General features: G+C 40.3%; 1 long non-coding RNA gene across 1 annotated transcript in view; it reads right to left on the reverse strand.

The window, feature by feature from the left end:
- Positions 1-12027: 12027 nt before the first annotated feature.
- LOC308476213 overlaps positions 12028-17414 on the reverse strand; it is a 57602-nt gene continuing 52215 nt past the window's right edge. Inside the window, exon 2 of the long non-coding RNA XR_013985804.1 lies at positions 12028-12218. This is a non-coding gene — a long non-coding RNA (uncharacterized lncRNA). The remainder of the gene's footprint in view (positions 12219-17414) is intronic.

Consider the following 17414-nt stretch of genomic DNA (forward strand, 5'->3'; position numbering starts at 1 on the left):
TATCAAGAATCATGTTTTTGTTACCTGCATAGTATCTCTCAGTGATTTCTGGGAGCTCTGAAAGAGATGAGTTTTATAATCATAAGATCTCTCACCAAGAGATACAAGGCAGAATATCGTTCTATCTGTAAATCACAGTGTTGAAACCCATCACATTTATGTGAGCTTGCTTTTGTGACATGTATCTTAAAAAGTGTCTAGAGTATAGTGTCATACTGATTGCACTTTGGAAATGTGAAGAGGGAATGTAGGAAGAGCCTTGCTGGATTCCACCAAAGGCTCAGCTAGTCCAGCATCTTGTTCTTCCAGTGGGCAACCAGCTGCCTATGGGAAGTACACAAGGAGGGTCTGACTGCTGCAATAGCACTCTCTCCACTTGTGATGTCCTGCAACTGGAACACGGAGCCACCATGGCTAGTAGCACCATGAATTTGTCTAATCTTTATTTATAAGCATTTCTAAACCACTTAATATTTAAAAACCCCTAAGCAGCATAAAAATTACCACATAAAACTGTATCATGAAAATGGAGATATAACATAAAAACGAGTAAAATGTTATTATAGAAACATAATTTCAATAATGTGGTCTAATATCATGGATCAGGAAGCCTGGACAAAAAGATATGTCCTTACAAGAAGCAAGTGATGGATGTTGCTTCCCACATGACAAAGGGAAGGACATTCTAAGGTGCAGGACCAATAGGGGGAAATATTCACTTTCAGATCACTGCTCTCTGAAACTCTGTAGGGTGTGGTGCCATAAGTAAAATTTCCCCAGATGGTTTAAGCAATTTTACAAGTCGATATAGGGGCTGTAGGTAACCTGGTTCCAAGTTGTCCATGACGTTTAGTAACTAATTCATCCAAGTTGGTGGCTATCAATCTCATCTTCTGGGAGCTAAAAGGACAGGTTAATGGTGTGTTGTGAGAAAAAGAAAGGGTGATCAAAAATACTCTAGCTCTCTCAAACTCTAGCTCTATCATACTCTAGTTCTAGAATCATAAAACTGTAGAGTTGGAAGGGACCCAAGAGTCATCTAGTCCAGCCCCCTGCAATGTAGGAATCTAAACTAAAGCATCCTTGATAGATGGCCATCCAACCTCTGCTTAGAAACCTCCAATTGTAGTCACTAAGGGAACATGAATGAGGACCTCCGGCAGAGAGGTACAGTGACAGGCATCACCACTGGTGTGAGACCTTGGAATTTGTTCAAACATTGTGCATGGTGGTGCCAACCCTGGTAGTTACCACTGCCTCCATGGTTTCTAACACTAAACCGTACCTCTGTAAAGATTCCCAATCATGTGGTACAGTTTCCTGCATATTTATAAACCATAGAAGTGGCATGTGAGTTCTTGTGTGGATTTTAAACATGCCAGCAAAGTTATAGTCAGTGCTTTTTTTTCTTAAAAGAAAAAAGCATTTAGGGGTACTCTCATTTTCCTACTCATCCTGAAATACTGCCCCTCAATGAGGCCAAACCTAGATTCACAAAATGTTTAGGGATATGCGTACACCTGCATCCCTCCCAGAAAAAAGCACTGGTTATATTTATAGATACCTGCACTGACATTGGGGAAACAGTGAAGGCAATATAAAGTACTTCAGTGGAAGATGTAGAGGAGTTGCATGGCACTTCAATTTCTCTTCAGCACCAGATCTCTACTGGTTTGGGGGCAAGTAGCTCAATTTATCTCCTGAATCAAATCCAGTCCATGCCACAGAAGAATACCCACACCAATCAATCAGCCCTCTGTTTCAATGTTTGCTGCAAGGAAACACAGCATTTGAAATGTGTGTACACCTTTCTGAAATCTGAGATTTTACTGCTCTTAAATGGTAGTCCTGTGTACAGGTACAATGCTAGACTAGATAGACCTTTGGTCAGATCCATCAAGCCTTGTATTACGTTTTTTGATATGTGAAAGGGCCACAAATATACCATACTATGCTCAAGAAGCATTTATAAAAAGAGAATAAACAATTATACAAAAATGATGCAAATTATAGTATATTTATGTATTTCTGCTGTTTGTGTTTTGATACGTAGGGACAGTCAAGGCTTTTTTTCAGCCAGAACTCAGTTCCAGCACTTCTCAGTGACATTATAAGAGAATGAGGGAGGTGTTCATGGTGAGTTCTGGCACATATTTTTCTGGAAAAATAGCACTGGGGAAACTTATTACAGTATATATTGCACTTTATGCTTTGATAAGTGGAAACTGCTCAACACCTTGAGAATATTTTTTCCTATCATTCCTATGGGGTACTTCTGCAAACAACTGAGCGCCCTTGAGTAGTGTGACACCTCTTTCTTGTGCCTAGGTGATGCCATTTTGACATGATAAGTATCAGCAGTCAAACCTGGCCATCAGAAATAGAAGGAATGATGTACAAGCATGCTGCATGAATTATATTAGTATTTTCCTTCAAAGCTCCCTTTTAGGAGTTTATTTAGAAATCTTTATGTAGGTAATTATTTGTGTGGCTTACCTACCTATTAACTGTAATATGTTTTTAGTTGTTAGTTCAAATCTTCTAACCCCAATTTTCATCTCAGATTGGAGGAAACGTTTAACAAAAGAAGCGGCTGGATTTCACAAAATTGCCACCTTGTCAGTACTACTAGAAAATTCTATTAAATGTGTCGGTTTTATGTCTATTTGTTGAGACAGTCTCCAATTTCTATAAAAAGACAACGCTTTTAAAAAACTGCAATCCACTTTCTGAAACTTTTTTCTAAAGGACTATGTCTTAATATATCTGGATCCATATGCATTGTATTGTTACAGAAGAGTTTTTAATACATAATGCATGATTTATTTTTCCCAGGGGTCATGGTAAACAGGTAAGTTACCATAGCATTCCAGCCACTAGACTAATGAGATACTACATTTAAAAAGTAAGCAATTTGTGTGTGTTGCTGTCAATAACATAAATGATAATCTTGACCTCAGCAGGTGTATGGAAGAGATGAGAAACATCTTTAGGTTAATTTATCTTAGGATTCAAGCCATGCTGTTTAAATATGCTGCGACTAACCCATGTTTTCAAAAGCTCAATTATAAATACATGAATTAGTACATTTTCTAATTTGCAAAAAGTGTATTGGTGAGGCCATGGCATTAAATAGACTGCTAGCTTGAAACCTGGTAATTCTCCTGGACTTTTCAGTTTATGCTTGTTTCAGTTGACTGGTTGTCAAGTCATAACAATCCCATCCAAAATGGAAATCTGGATACTAAAAAAGTAGAACTACTATCAGTGCTTTCCAATTTCCAGACAAGAAGTTTTGTAATGTGACTGATCTTAAACAAAAGCATCCTGGAGAAGCATTGGTGGTATTTCCAGAGAAGCAGTATTTGTTCCCATTTTAGCTGAGACTATGATGTGTGGAATAATATGGAGGGGTGTAGGTGTGATCGGTTACACCAGCACAGCATAGAGAGTTTTTAAGAATTGGTTCCTTGCACTGAAAAGCTTCTTTGAGAGAAACCAATCTTATTGAAGTATTTAAAACTTCATCCAATTACCATTATGTGAGGGACAGCAGGAACATGTTAGAGATTCCCAGCGCATCCATTATATCCCTATCACTCAGCTTTATCAGTTTGTAGAAGGAGGAACTTTCAAACAACTATTGTCTAGAACTACTATACCTTTTCTTACATAGGCTTAGTCCACATATTTCCCAAAGTCCTGATCTTTTAAAGTACAAAAATAAAATGGACTGTTCTCCATATTCTGCAACAAAGAGAAAGGAAGAATGGTTATGCAACAAAACAGTATGAAAAATCCATGAAATATAAGAAAGCAGTGGGGGGTAAAATGCTACTGAAGATATCATAGGGCAATCATAACTGCTTTGTCCCACTGGGACTTACTTCCTAACAAATATATTTAAGATTTATTCTATTGATTAAAATTTTATCCTTCCCTTACTCATACATTCAAGCTGACTTGTGAATATAAACACATAAAAAGAAATGGTTGAGATATTGCCAACAAATCAGCGTAGAGGAAAAAGAAAAACTAGCAGTCACATGGACAAAGTTCTTTTTCGGACTTTAGTAAATAATCTATCTAGCCTCCATTAGCTTGGGGGGGGGGGGACGACGACGACAACCAGCCTCCCATTTTGGAAGTGGAATATTGGATCAACCAAATGTGAAAACTTGTCACCTAGTTTCAATTTCAGAGTACAACACTAAAGCAAACCAAATAGATGAGATAAACAGAATTTCAAAAGAACCTATTTTAATCTAAATCAAATAAAATCACAAAAGAAAAACAGCAGTGTAGTCAGAGCATTGATAGAGATTAAATGAAGTAGGGAAAGAAAAGCCAGCATTTAGTTATAGCTTAGATAGGAACTATATGAAATATGAAAAGACCTACAGTAATATAATTATAGTTACACATACGCACACCAGAGTTTAAAAGGAGCTTTCAAGCCAAAAGTTATCATCTAAAACTTATCATCCAAGTGACAGAAATATGTATTCTACTGAGAAATGGGAACTGATGCATTCAGAACCTCTCCCCTCCAAAAAGAAAATAGAAAAGCAGAAAGCTATTAAACAGAATGAGATATTTCACTGTGTAACTTAAAATAAATATCAGGGGAAATAAACACGGGGAGTATTTTATCAGGAAGCCTAGATAACCATATAATGATATTATTTTTCCATCAATACTAAAACCCCACAAAGAATGTGTGCTGGCATTGCTGCTGGATCATTGACATACTGAAAGATATATTACATTTAAACATGGAGCCTCAATCTCTTCCAATGGGAAATGTGTTTCATCCAAATAGGAAAAAAATAAAATATGTAAAGCCTTACAAAGATTTGCAAACAAGCAATGTGGGATGCTTGAAACACCAAGAAGAAAGGGAAAAGAAGCAGCAAATCGGTTTGGCAACATAATATTTGGAAGCTTAAAAGCATATAGTTGATATTGGGGTTGGTAAAACCTTTAGGCCAAAAGACTGCATTACCCAATTGAAACACTTCCTGGAGCAGAGCAGACTGTCTGCTGAGAACAGGAGCACCCAACAACTGGAAGATGCATGCACATACCAGACATACATAAAACACACACAAACACACATTAAATGCACACTAGAGTACATATATGCATGCGTATGCATTGCATGCACACAGATTTCCTTCCGTTTCTCACATGATCCAGCTTAGAGGTTCCTCTCCACCCAGCCCAGCACCACTTTGTTGGCCTCATTGCTACATTGCCTTGGCTTGGGACCCCAGAAACAATGTTTGGGGAGTGGACACATCCTTCTGGCCAGCAGTTCACTAGTCCTGGTTTAGATTTTAATATCTGGACTTGGCACTTGCTCCATCCAGCAGCTTAAACTACTCAGCTAATGAACCATTACTAACATGTACGGATGTTTGGCATACACTATTTGTCTTCTTCTTCTTTGGTGATCACTCATAGCTGAGTAAGATTGTCTTCCGTAAACACAGTTTTAACAGTGAGTCCGCAAGTGACTATGGAGGCCAATTCTGGATCCACATGTCCTTCCACAGTGGGGACATAGGTTTCTGTACAGGAGTTGATCACAGTAAGGGTTTGCCAAACGTGCCTTCCTCTTAGCTCGTTTCTCATACAGCAGTTTAGGAACATGGCTCCAGTGCTAGGGGATGGGTTCTGCTTGAGGGCAGGCTGGTGTCAGTCTGGTAAATCTGTCCCAGAAGCTAGCATGTCTACTAAAACTGTAGTAGTTTAGGTGTACTTTAGGTGACTGAGTGACCTCATAAGGTATTTGGGACAAAACAAGGGAAACAAGATCAGAACTTCTTTCTTTCTCCCAAGAAAAATAGTCCTTGTTGAGAAAACAAGACAAAGGGCTTAACTGTTGAAGGCTATCTCAAAGAAAAAAGGATTGAGAAGGAAGTGACAAGAGAGGTTGCTGTAGGCCAAAGGAAGCTGTTCAGTAATGGTTCAGCATTCAGGAGGAAAAGGACAATGTTGAAACCGCAGAGACTGAAAACCTGGCAAGAAAGAAGAAATGTGAAATGAATGAACATTAGTAAGTTGGGTCCATTTTAAGGGGCCTACTCTGTGTAAAACCTATTGAATACCATGACGGAAGCCAGCCATCACAAATGGCGCTGTTTAGCATTTGAAAAAAGATGCAGAGAGCCAGCAATATTTTCAGGATGGTATGAGCAGCTCCTTCGACCACTCTCCTCCGATTTTATTCTCCTTTGTTCTCTCCTGTCGCATGGCCGTTTGCCAATGTCTCACGTTACCTCATCCGGTCATGGCTTTTACCCACCCATCGCCATATAAGGTAATTACTGCCCAGAGGGGGAACATAACTCCATATAAGGTCAATACATTCTATACATTGTAAGGCAGAGAGTGCTGGTCAGCCGAGGTCAGGGGGCACCCTGCAGTATTACAAGCCTCTGCCATGGCTTTATGACTCCCACAATACCAACCATAGAAAACAAAATGTGGACAGCAACGTCAACCTTCCTTTCCACATCTAATTTTAAAGTTTTGCTTTCTCTGTATTTCTCTTCAGAAATCATTCCAACCGGGATGCATTATGTGGGAACTTGCCTTTAGTACGTTTAGTGCCAAGGAGAGAGATGACTACGGACATTAGCAGCAATGGCAATAAAGGTGAATCAGTCTCTGTGAAATCAGTGACACAGAATTAGATCTTGCCCTTTTTAATCATCTAATTTGGGATTGTGCAATGTGTCCTGTCAAGGTAATAAGGCATATCGTTACTAAACAGAACAACTGACTCCAAGGCCTGAAGGTTTCACTTACTCTGAATGCAACCTGTTTGGGCTGCTAATTAAACAACAACAACCCTTGATTCCTTGGCTGGAGAAAAAGAGAAGGATGGAAACATGTAGCCTTTCACTATTTAATTAAATTCTCCTTAATACAAACCATTTACCATGGTCACAATGATTAACATTGCAGACCAAGCTAGATACAGGAAAATAAAAGGGCTGCGAGGGGCAATGGGATAAAAGCTGCAAAAAAGAAGTACATAAATTAACTTTTAAACTGATTCTTCTTGGAGTCTCTTTTTACCACTCAGACCTGTTCCTCAATACCATATAAGAAGCTATCTAACTACAACAATTTCCATAATACTTTATACCACACATACTGTATGCATAGGATTCTTGGAGGAAAACAATGTTCTATTAATGTATGGTGTGTACATAGCCCTAAAGTTAAATAGTTGTTCTAGTAGTGGAAAGGGGAAGTTTTGCTTGTGATGAAAGCATCGCATTTGGGGCCAACTATTTTTGTAAAATATAGTTTATTGCAAATTTATTGCCTTACACTTTATGACTTTCACCATACTCCTATATGTCTCTGCTTGCTCCCACCCCCAAAGTCCATTTTAAGTTAGTTTTGCATCTAAATAATTAAGCTACGGTTTGGGGTGTAAGACTTAATGCAGCTCCTTGGATATAGTACCCAGAGGCCATCCTTCCTCATTCTTCTTTGTGAACACAGCTATTTAAGAGAGCTTTGCAAAGTGTGTCACATCTCCGTGACATATTCTGGTTATATTGGACTCCTGCTGTTGCTACTTTCTGCTGTATTGCTTTGAACCTATAATAAGTTGACCTTTGGATGACAAAGCTTTAGGGCAGAGAACCTACTTATGTGCATGCCATGGAGTGCTTCAGTGCTTAAACGGAGCAGCATAAGTGGTTATGGCCCAGCAGCTTATTCATGCCATGACAAAGCAGCTTATGCTTGCACTGTGTGCTTCACTTTAATCCAGTTGGGTCTGCCAGTTTCTGAAATCATATAGAAACCTAGGCAGTCACTGCCCAGAGTGTCTGTGTGACGGTGGTGGTGGAGGCAGTGAAGTCAGGAAATAAATCTGCTGTAGGCAGCTAATAGGATGATGCATGCTTCCTCTGTTTAGCCACAGAGAAAGAGCAGATACATGGATAAAGATGGAGATTCATAGGATCTCATTAAATGGTATCCGGAGCTCAATAATATAATCAGAATTTTTTAGCTCACACCTTCCACCAGAGAAGCATGGGGTCACTTTTCCTGCAATGGTATCCCATGCCACTCTGATGCAGGGTGAAATGAGCAAATCACATGAGAAGTTTTTAATTTTTTTCCATCTTTCTTAAGTCCTTCGAAAATAATATAGTGAAATCATATTGTAATAAGAAAGGACTGAAAAGTGGATCAAGAATGGTAGTAAAAGGCGGTTCAACAAATTTGGCACAATCTGTGCAAAACATACGTGGATTTGATTGAACCAAAGAATCAGAAATTGCATCTTATTTGAATCATATGGATTACCTGCGTTCAGGAGTGCAGAACTGGTGATCCTCCAGATGTTGCTGGACTCCAACTTTCATCAGCCCCAGCCTGTATGCCCAATGGTCAGGGATCATAAGAGTTGATATTCAACATCTGAAGGGCCACAGGTTCCCCATCCCAGACTTAATCAGTTGTTTTCCAGGACCTAATCTGACAAAAATTATATGATATAGAACAGGGGTCAGCAAACTTTTTCAGCAGGGGGCTGGTGCACTGTCCCTCACACCTTGTGGGGGGCCGGACTATATTTTGGGGAGAAAAAGAATGAATTCCTATGCCCCACAAATAACCCAGAGATGCATTTCTTAAAATAAAAGGACACATTCTACTCATGTAAAAACAGGCTGATTCCCGGACTGTCCGTAGGCCAGATTTAGCAGGTGATTGGACCGGATCCAGCACCCAGGCCTTAGTTTGCCTATCCATGATATAGGACATAGCTTATCTCCAGTGAAAGAGTTTAGAGCACAAACAAATCCCTGTTTTACCTGTACGCCATCAGGTGGAAGCGTGCTGGGCCCATAACCACGTGTTGATTTAAAGCAGAGTCTCGTGATAGTCTTCACCTGGTACCTGTGCAAAACCTCTGGCTACCAATCTGGCTTTGTGTCTGACTATCTTGCCATTTTGATCTGTCTTCGCTTTGAAGACCCATTTGCTTCCAAGCAGTTTCATTCCTGGAACTACTGGAACTAGCTCCCATGTTTTGTTCCTTTCTAAGGAATCAAGCTCAGCCTTCATGGCATTTAACCATGGCTCAGCTTCCTTTGAATCCAAACCCTGGATGTCTTGGAAACTTGAAGGTTCAAATACCTTCTTGGAGCTTTTAACAGCTGTTACTGCTATCGTAGCAAACTCATCAGCAAATCTCTTTGGAGGTCTGCCTTTTGTGGCTCTCTGTGACCTACGAATTAGCCTTAAGTCTTCAACACTCTCCTCTTCCTTCTTAGGAGAAAAACGACCTACTGTGAACAATGGTTCCTCCAATTCTTGATCAGAGCTTTCAGAGGGTCGCATAGAGGCTTTCGCACTCTTGAAATCCTCTGAATCACCCGATTCAGTTTCAGATTCAGACTCAGAACCTTCATCAGTGGGTGTGGGTTGTTGTGGTTGCTTTTGACTATCCTCAGTCTCATCACCGTCATCAGGATAACATTGGAAAATTCCCACATTCTCCCCCCACTTTGCATTGTACTCAACACTTCTCGTGAGCTTAATTGTCTTAGAGTCAGTCATCATTATTCTGTAAGACCCTTTCTGATAACCTAGAAAGATACCATGCAATCCACGCTTGTCTAACTTGGAGTTTTGTGGTGAGCGAACCCACATGTCAGAACCAAAAATCTTCATGTGTTTGATGTATGGCTTCTTGCCAAACATCTTCTCATAGGGGGTACAACCAATCGCTGAAGATAACCTGCGATTGTAACTGTAAACAAAACACGAGAGAGATTCGGCCCAATAACTCTCTGGAAGATTGGCATCATGCAGCAAGGTTTTTAACCCTTGAAGCAATGTCTGATTTGCCCTTTCCGCAAGTCCATTCTGCCATGGCGAGCGAGGACTAGACAAATCGTGTTGAATTCCTTTCTCAGTCAGAAAAGCTTCAAACTGCTGAGAAGTGAATTCTCCCCCGCGATCAGTGAAAAGAGTCTTTATCTTCTTACCATGCACATTTTCCAACCAAGCACAGAATTCCTTGAACCTAGGAAAAGCCTCTGATTTGTGCTTGAGATTGTACACAAAAATATATCTAGAAAATGCATCAATGAGAACCATGAAGTATCTATTTCCACCCAAAGAGGGCGCTAGTGGTCCAACTAAATCAGCATGAACAACCTGGTATGGTTCTGTAGCTTGCCTACTAGACACCTTACCTTTCGCAGCCATTTTCACCTTGTTTGCTGCACATGCTTTGCACTTCATGTGGTACCTGCAGGGTTTAATAGTCATACCTTCAACCAAGGCAGGCATTTTAGATACTGCCTCAAAATGCAAATGACCAAATTTTCGGTGAAAATCATGAATACATTCTGCATGCAAACTTTTGTTAGAACCTGCAATGCAACAAGTGTCATCCTTTTCAACATCATCATAATACAAAACAAACAAACGATCAACATATTCAGCATGCAATACATAATCATTTTTCTTTGTGATGATGCACTTCTTGTTCTTGAAGGATACGTCAATGTTCCGCTCATTCAGCTGTCCAACGCTGAGCAGATTATGTTTGGCGTCTGGCACGTAAAGCACATTCTGTATCGATAAGTCCAAACTGTGAAGAACAACAGTTCCGTAGCCTTTACTGGGAATAGTGTGGTCATCCGCCTGGTGAATCGCACCTTCCTGCGGTGTAAAAGACACAAACAGTCTCTTATCGTTGCACATGTGGTGGGTCGCCGCTGAATCAACAACGAAGAAAGATCTAGACGTCTTCTGGACCTCTGCAACCTTTGGAGTGAAGCGTGAAACCATAGCCTTGTGCTGCGTTGTCCTAGACACCGGACCTTTGCCTTTGCCTCGGCCTTTTCCGCGCGATGAGCTTTCGCTGCGCTGCTCTGTCTTGGCCCTGGGATATCTGCATTCCCTCTTCATATGGCCTAGACGTCCACACGAGTAGCATTTCACTGCCTTCAAAGCTTTGGCGCCATCTGGTGGTTCCACTGCACTATGGGACGACGTCTGTGAAGACTCCCCCTTGCCCATGCAGCTAGCACCCCGGCGATCTGCTTCATTTTGAATCACAGCAGTTACAAAGTCCACTGTCAGCTGAGCGGTTGGTTGCACAGCAATCTGGGTTGCAACAGACTCCCAACCTGAACCCAAAGATTGTAGTATCATGAAAGAATACACAGCCTCTGGAAAGTTGAGTCCTCTCTGTTGCAGCTCATGTCTCAGATTTTGCATCTCCATCAGATGTAAACGCACATCTCCACCTTCAGCAAGAGCCATATTATGCAGCTTGTTAAAGTAAAACATAGTGGATCCAGCTTCTGTCCTTAAGTGAGCTTCTCTCAAAGCTTCCCAAATTTCTCTGGCTGAGGTCTTATCACGCAATAGACAGAGCTCTTCTGGGGATACTATCAATGTAAGAGTTCCCCTTGCTTTGGAATCCTTAGCTTCCCATGCATCTGTAACTGGAACTGGGGGGGTTTCTGTAATCACCTCAAACAAACCCTCTTTCCGCAGAATTGCCTCTGCATACAGAACCCAGTCCGCGTAATTTTTCTTGTTGAGCTTAGGAATCCCACAAGCATCCTGAAGGGCCATCATGACTCTGGCATTAGCCTTCAGCGTCATATATGCTGCTTTAAATCTTGCTGCGTCACTGCTGCAGCTGCCTTATTCCAAAAGCGCACTTAAAAGTTACTTTCGATTTCCCCAGCATAGTAACTTGTGCCTGGGAGCCTTTTGCCTATTCCCGGCAAAACGGCTTTAAAAGTTCAAAGTCCAGCCATAAAGCCATTAACTAGAAGCTGGCAGGCTGCCCGGAGCAGTAGCACATACCTCATCAATCACTTTTACGCGCAGAGCAGATTCCGTTCCGATCTGTCCCTCTGCATTCCGATCCTTTGCCGGCACTCCGATTCGACTTCTGGGCCCATAACCACGTGTTGATTTAAAGCAGAGTCTCGTGCCCAGCGGAAGGATGAGGAGTACGTGCTGCATACTCTATATTGCTTTATTTACAGTTCAAAGCTGGTATATTACAGAAAGACATCTTGCCTCTGCCGGAGCAGAAAATGCATCCTCTCTCCTCGACAGCTCGGAGAGAAACACACAGTGAAAAACAGGAAACCAGTGTACGTCACATCCAGTCTCCCTTTCCCGTGAGAAAACTCCAACAGTACAGACTGTGGAATGTAAACACCTGTCTCGTGACAAGCCCTTTCGCTGCACAGTGAAGGAAAGCAGAAACCAACAAAATAACCCAGAGATGCATTTCTTAAAATAAAAGGACACATTCTACTCATGTAAAAACAGGCTGATTCCCGGACTGTCCGTAGGCCAGATTTAGCAGGTGATTGGACCGGATCCAGCACCCAGGCCTTAGTTTGCCTATCCATGATATAGGACATAGCTTATCTCCAGTGAAAGAGTTTAGAACAACAACCAAATCATCAATGAAATCAGGCAGGTAATTATAATGCAGTAAAGATCTCAATTTTAATACATTTTGAAAACTGTTGTATTTCATTCAGTTATACACACTTCATGCTTAATGGAACAAAGGCTATTGCAACACACCCTTTTTAATCACAACCTTAATAACATTTGAACATTTCAGAATGTCATTAAAAAAATCACAACATTGAAACTCAGGGATAGAGTAAAGACTGACCAAAGAAAGGCTGCTCACATTCCCTGCACTTTCATGAATTGTAGAAATGAAAAGGTAACTTTATATTAGTATTCTGTGCAGCCTTTCAGTTCTTGGAATTCTTTTCATCCATATGCTCGCTCTGATTTGTACACACATCTTGCCATTCTTCATAACCACGAAACCTCTTTGGTCCCTGCTGCATTAAACAAGTTCACATGCAATGAATGTGCATGGTGCATTAAAGCCACAAGTTATTTCTTTCTTTCTGCTTTATGATTGCACTGAGGGCAAGAAAACGAAAGTCTTCAAGTGTGATCTCATGTGCGAGGCCAGTCACTGTGTACAGCAAGGTTCTGTCACATGGAATAAATCAACTTCTTAGTACTGTACTTAATGATTCATTTCAAACAAGTCCCACTGTATGCTGGGCTCTCGGAGACAAATGTGTGTTTAATCATGCCTGAACTCTTTACTGAGGTCTAACAATTGTTAATGGTTTGCTCCAATATAGCCAATAATTCTTGTCCTTTCCTTGTGGGCTTTCCATTCATATCCCTTTCCCCTCATGAAGTTCTAAAAGAGGTCTACAACGACCAACATGCTGATTTTTTTGTTTTAACATAACAACATGACTAAAGACCTACTGGAACAGGCCAAAAGTCCATCTCAGCCATCTTTCTTTTATACCGTCACCAAGCAGATGGCAAGTCCAGAAGCTGGACCTGGGGACAACTTCCTTCTCCCCTCCTTCAGTTTCTGGCAACTGGCATTCAGAAGCATACTGTCTGTGACAGTGAAGAAAGAACATAGTTATCATAGCTAGAACCCAGTGATAGCTTTATCTTCCATAAATATAAGAAAATCTTAGGAGTATTGAAATGAAACTTGACGACTTAATATAACCAGAGATTTTATTTAAGAGGCAATTATACTGTAAATTGCTATTGGATGCCTTGTGGGATGCGATTTAGAAATGAAATTGTTGTTATTTGACTAGAATTTGCAAAAAAAAAAATAGATTTCTGCCCTTTCTTTGCTTTCAGATCTTCTGAATGATAGGAATTCATGGTATGTAATGATTAAAATTATTCTTATTTTATGGTTGCAATTGTTTTGTTTGTTTTCTAATTGTATATGCATACCAATAACTGCCTGACACTTAAGTGATCTTTTCTTCCATCTGCTAAAACCTTTGGGGCTTGCGATAAAATAGCACATAATTCCTCCTGCGCTGGCAGGCTGTCATTTTATTTTTTTTTGCACTGGCTCATTGTAGTTTTCCAGATCCAATACAAATGTTATACTTTGCTGCTAGAAGAAACAACAACAGCAACAGCAACAGCAACTTAGGTACTGAAGATGCTCCATGAAGCAGTCTGGTTTCTGCAAGCCACTTGGGTCCCAAATATCTGAAACACTGTCTCCTTCCCTACAGAGCCTCCTGGGTGTTAAGATCAGCAATGTAGGCCCCCTGGGTAGCTTCATCACAACCTGGGGCACGGCTAGCGTGGAGCAAAAGTGTTTCTCTCTCCCTATGTGAAAAACATAACTCAATAATATCCCTGAGGGCACCCTTTCATATTATCCTGTATAAATGAATGGCTGCCAAAGGGGGCAGGAGTAAAATGCTGAATGTTCCACAATGTTATAATTATAGAAGCCAACTCCTAGGGGCCAAGGTCCCTTCAGCCACCCCCAATAAAAGATTTGAAGGGACCAGGCCCCCACAAAATTGATGGGCATTGCCATTCAAATAGGGTGGGTGTGCCGTGTCATATTATCAATTATGTGGGGAAGGGCTGGCTTGCCCCCCCCCATATTTTATTCAAGTTGGCACCCCTGCTTATAATGGAAATAAAACCTACCTTCCACAACTGACAGTGAGAAGCCCAAGCTCAGCCCTCGGGGATCTGATGGAAGAGGAAATGTATCATTGAGCACTGACAGGGCCTGCAAGACAGAGTTGTTCCACCAGGCCTTCGGTCAGGGCGCAGCCTGACTCTCTCCTCTGGCAATCTGCACAGAATTTTGCTTAATGGTTGCCATCAATTTGATTTTAATTAATTTTTATAATGAAATGTTTTTACAATGTTGGATTATTTGATTGTTGTTAGCTACCCTGAGCCCGGCTTCGGCTGGGGAGGGCGGGATATAAATAAAATTTATTATTATTATTATTATTATTATTATTATTGACACATTCTAACTCTGAAGTGTTCTTTCACATGCATAGTCATGTGGTATGGGTCTGAAGACACATAACACAGCAAACTTGCTATAAATCTAAGTAGGTCTGAGTCTGGTCAGTGTTTGGACAGGAGTCCACTTGAGAATCTTCTCTGTGTTGGCTGCCGTTCCATTATAGAAGAAAGGTGGGGTGAAATAGCTCACTTTTCTATAATGTCGGGCAACTGATGTATTTTTATGTGATAAGATTAAACAATAAATAAATAATGTAATACCTGATATTGCAGCAACACATAAGACCTCTGTAATATGGATTAGCAACTTTCGATTCTGTCAGGACTTGATATAATACAAAAATACACTTGATGATGCATTGTCAGGAATTTTTCCTTCCAGAATTTATAGACTGAATTTCTATGTACTCAGTGGAAGGGATGCGTTGGATGGCAATTCTGAGTCCCTTGACTAATGTGTAAGTTTATGTTAGCTACTTTATCATTACTGTGGGAATTTTTTTTTAATAGAATTTAAAACCACCAGAGAATGGAAGAGAGGAACTTTGTGTTTTGAAGGCAAATAATTAGCACAGTTACAGTTTCTGGTTCTATCTGTGACGGAAAGGTTAATGGTTACAATGCCACAGAGATTGTTGGGTAAGTAAACAGTAATAGATCTCCCAGTAAATTATTATAATTGTAATTACTGTACATACAAAAAGATTAAATACTCTTTAATGGTACTTACTGTATGTCAGGCTAGAAACACTGCTGTAAATTGAAAGTAATTTCAATGCATTTGTTGCATGGAGATATGCTGATATTTTCCTGAAACATTAAATATTGTGGTTTTAATGCAACATGGATCACTTTAATACTAGAAATGGAGCTATGTGCAAAAGACTTCTTGACATTCTCAACTCTATTTATGGGGTTCAGAAATTGGGATGACTATTTCACTGAATTTTTCAAGGCATGAGAGAAATTCAAGAGTTTCTCAGGGATGGAACTCAGCATTAGGAGCAATACAATTTATTTCTCCCCCCCCCCCCAGGATGTGTGTGTCTGTGTGCGTACCATTTACAGTGGTTTGGACTTAGCATCATTATAGAGCCCTGGCAGTGGTGGGAAGGAGGCAGTCACCACCCCAAAAATGCTAGTGAATATTTGGAAAAAATTACAATGTTGTCTTGAGAAATTTCAGTTCAGTTCTAATTTAAATTGCAAAATAGACATATTCAGTAGCATATAACTTCTATATTAGTTAGATAAATCGTATTAAATAATTTGTTGCTGTCCAACATAATTTCCAAAAGGTATATTTTCTAAGCAATGGGAGCTCATTGCTATGCCATAATATTCTGGGTCAGTTACAGTGCAAACCTTTAACATGTCTTTTCAGGGGTAAATCCCATTGTTTTCCATTGGTCTTACACCCAGGATTGCACCAGAATATTGCACCAGAGCAGTTTTGGGGGCTTTTTCCCCTGCACTGCCCCAGTAGCATTTGGATGATAGGTTCCTCCACTCTTAATAAAATTATGTTAAACACATATGGCTTCAAATTTCAGGAATTGAGTGCTGTGATAATATGCCATAGGAGCCAACTCCTAGAGGCCGTGAGGGCTTTGGCCACCACAATAAAATATTTGAGGGGGCTGGCCCTCACAAAGTTGATGGGTATTCCCATTCAAATGGGGTGTGTGCACTGTGTCATGTGATTGATTATGTGGGGCAGGGCTTACCCGGGCCCCCACAATAATTTATTCAAGTTGGCACTCCTGTCATATGCAGTTGAGAACACGGGCTAGTGCGGTGAAATCTGCTATGATTAAATGGGCACAAGATGTTGGACATAATATAATGATGGCTGACTGGGAACAGTTATGGACCACAGGTATGAAGTTTACGGCATGTAATGCCTTAAGAGAGAATATTATGAAAATGATATACAGGTGGTACATGACACCAGTCAAGCTTGCAAAAATCTATCACTTGCCCGATAATAAATGTTGGAAATGTAAAGAAACTGAAGGTACATTCTTTCACCTTTGGTGGACATGCCCAAGGATTAAGGCTTTCTGGGAGATGATTTATAACGAAATGAAAAAAGTATATAAATATACCTTCCTGAAGAAACCAGAGGCCTTTCTCCTGGGCATGGTCGACCAATTGGTGCCAAAGAAGGACAGAACTTTCTTTATGTATGCCACAACAGCAGCAAGAATACTTATTGCAAAGTATTGGAAGACACAAGATTTACCCACTCTGGAAGAATGGCAGATGAAGGTGATGGACTATATGGAATTGGCGGAAATGACTGGCAGAATCCGAGACAAGGGAGAAGAGTCGGTGGAAGAAGATTGGAAGAAATTTAAAGACTATTTACAGAAATATTGCAAAATTAATGAATGTTAGAATGATGTCAGAATGAAGTTAAGTGGTGTTAGCAGCAATGTTATAAAGGTGTATGTAAAAACGGATTGTTAACAGGTGAGAACCTAAAGTTATAATATATTAAGTTAAAGGATTAAGACAAAAAC

This window comes from Podarcis pityusensis (genome assembly GCF_964106645.2).
Source record: "Podarcis pityusensis genome assembly, chromosome: 4".
Lineage (NCBI taxonomy): Eukaryota > Metazoa > Chordata > Lepidosauria > Squamata > Lacertidae > Podarcis > Podarcis pityusensis.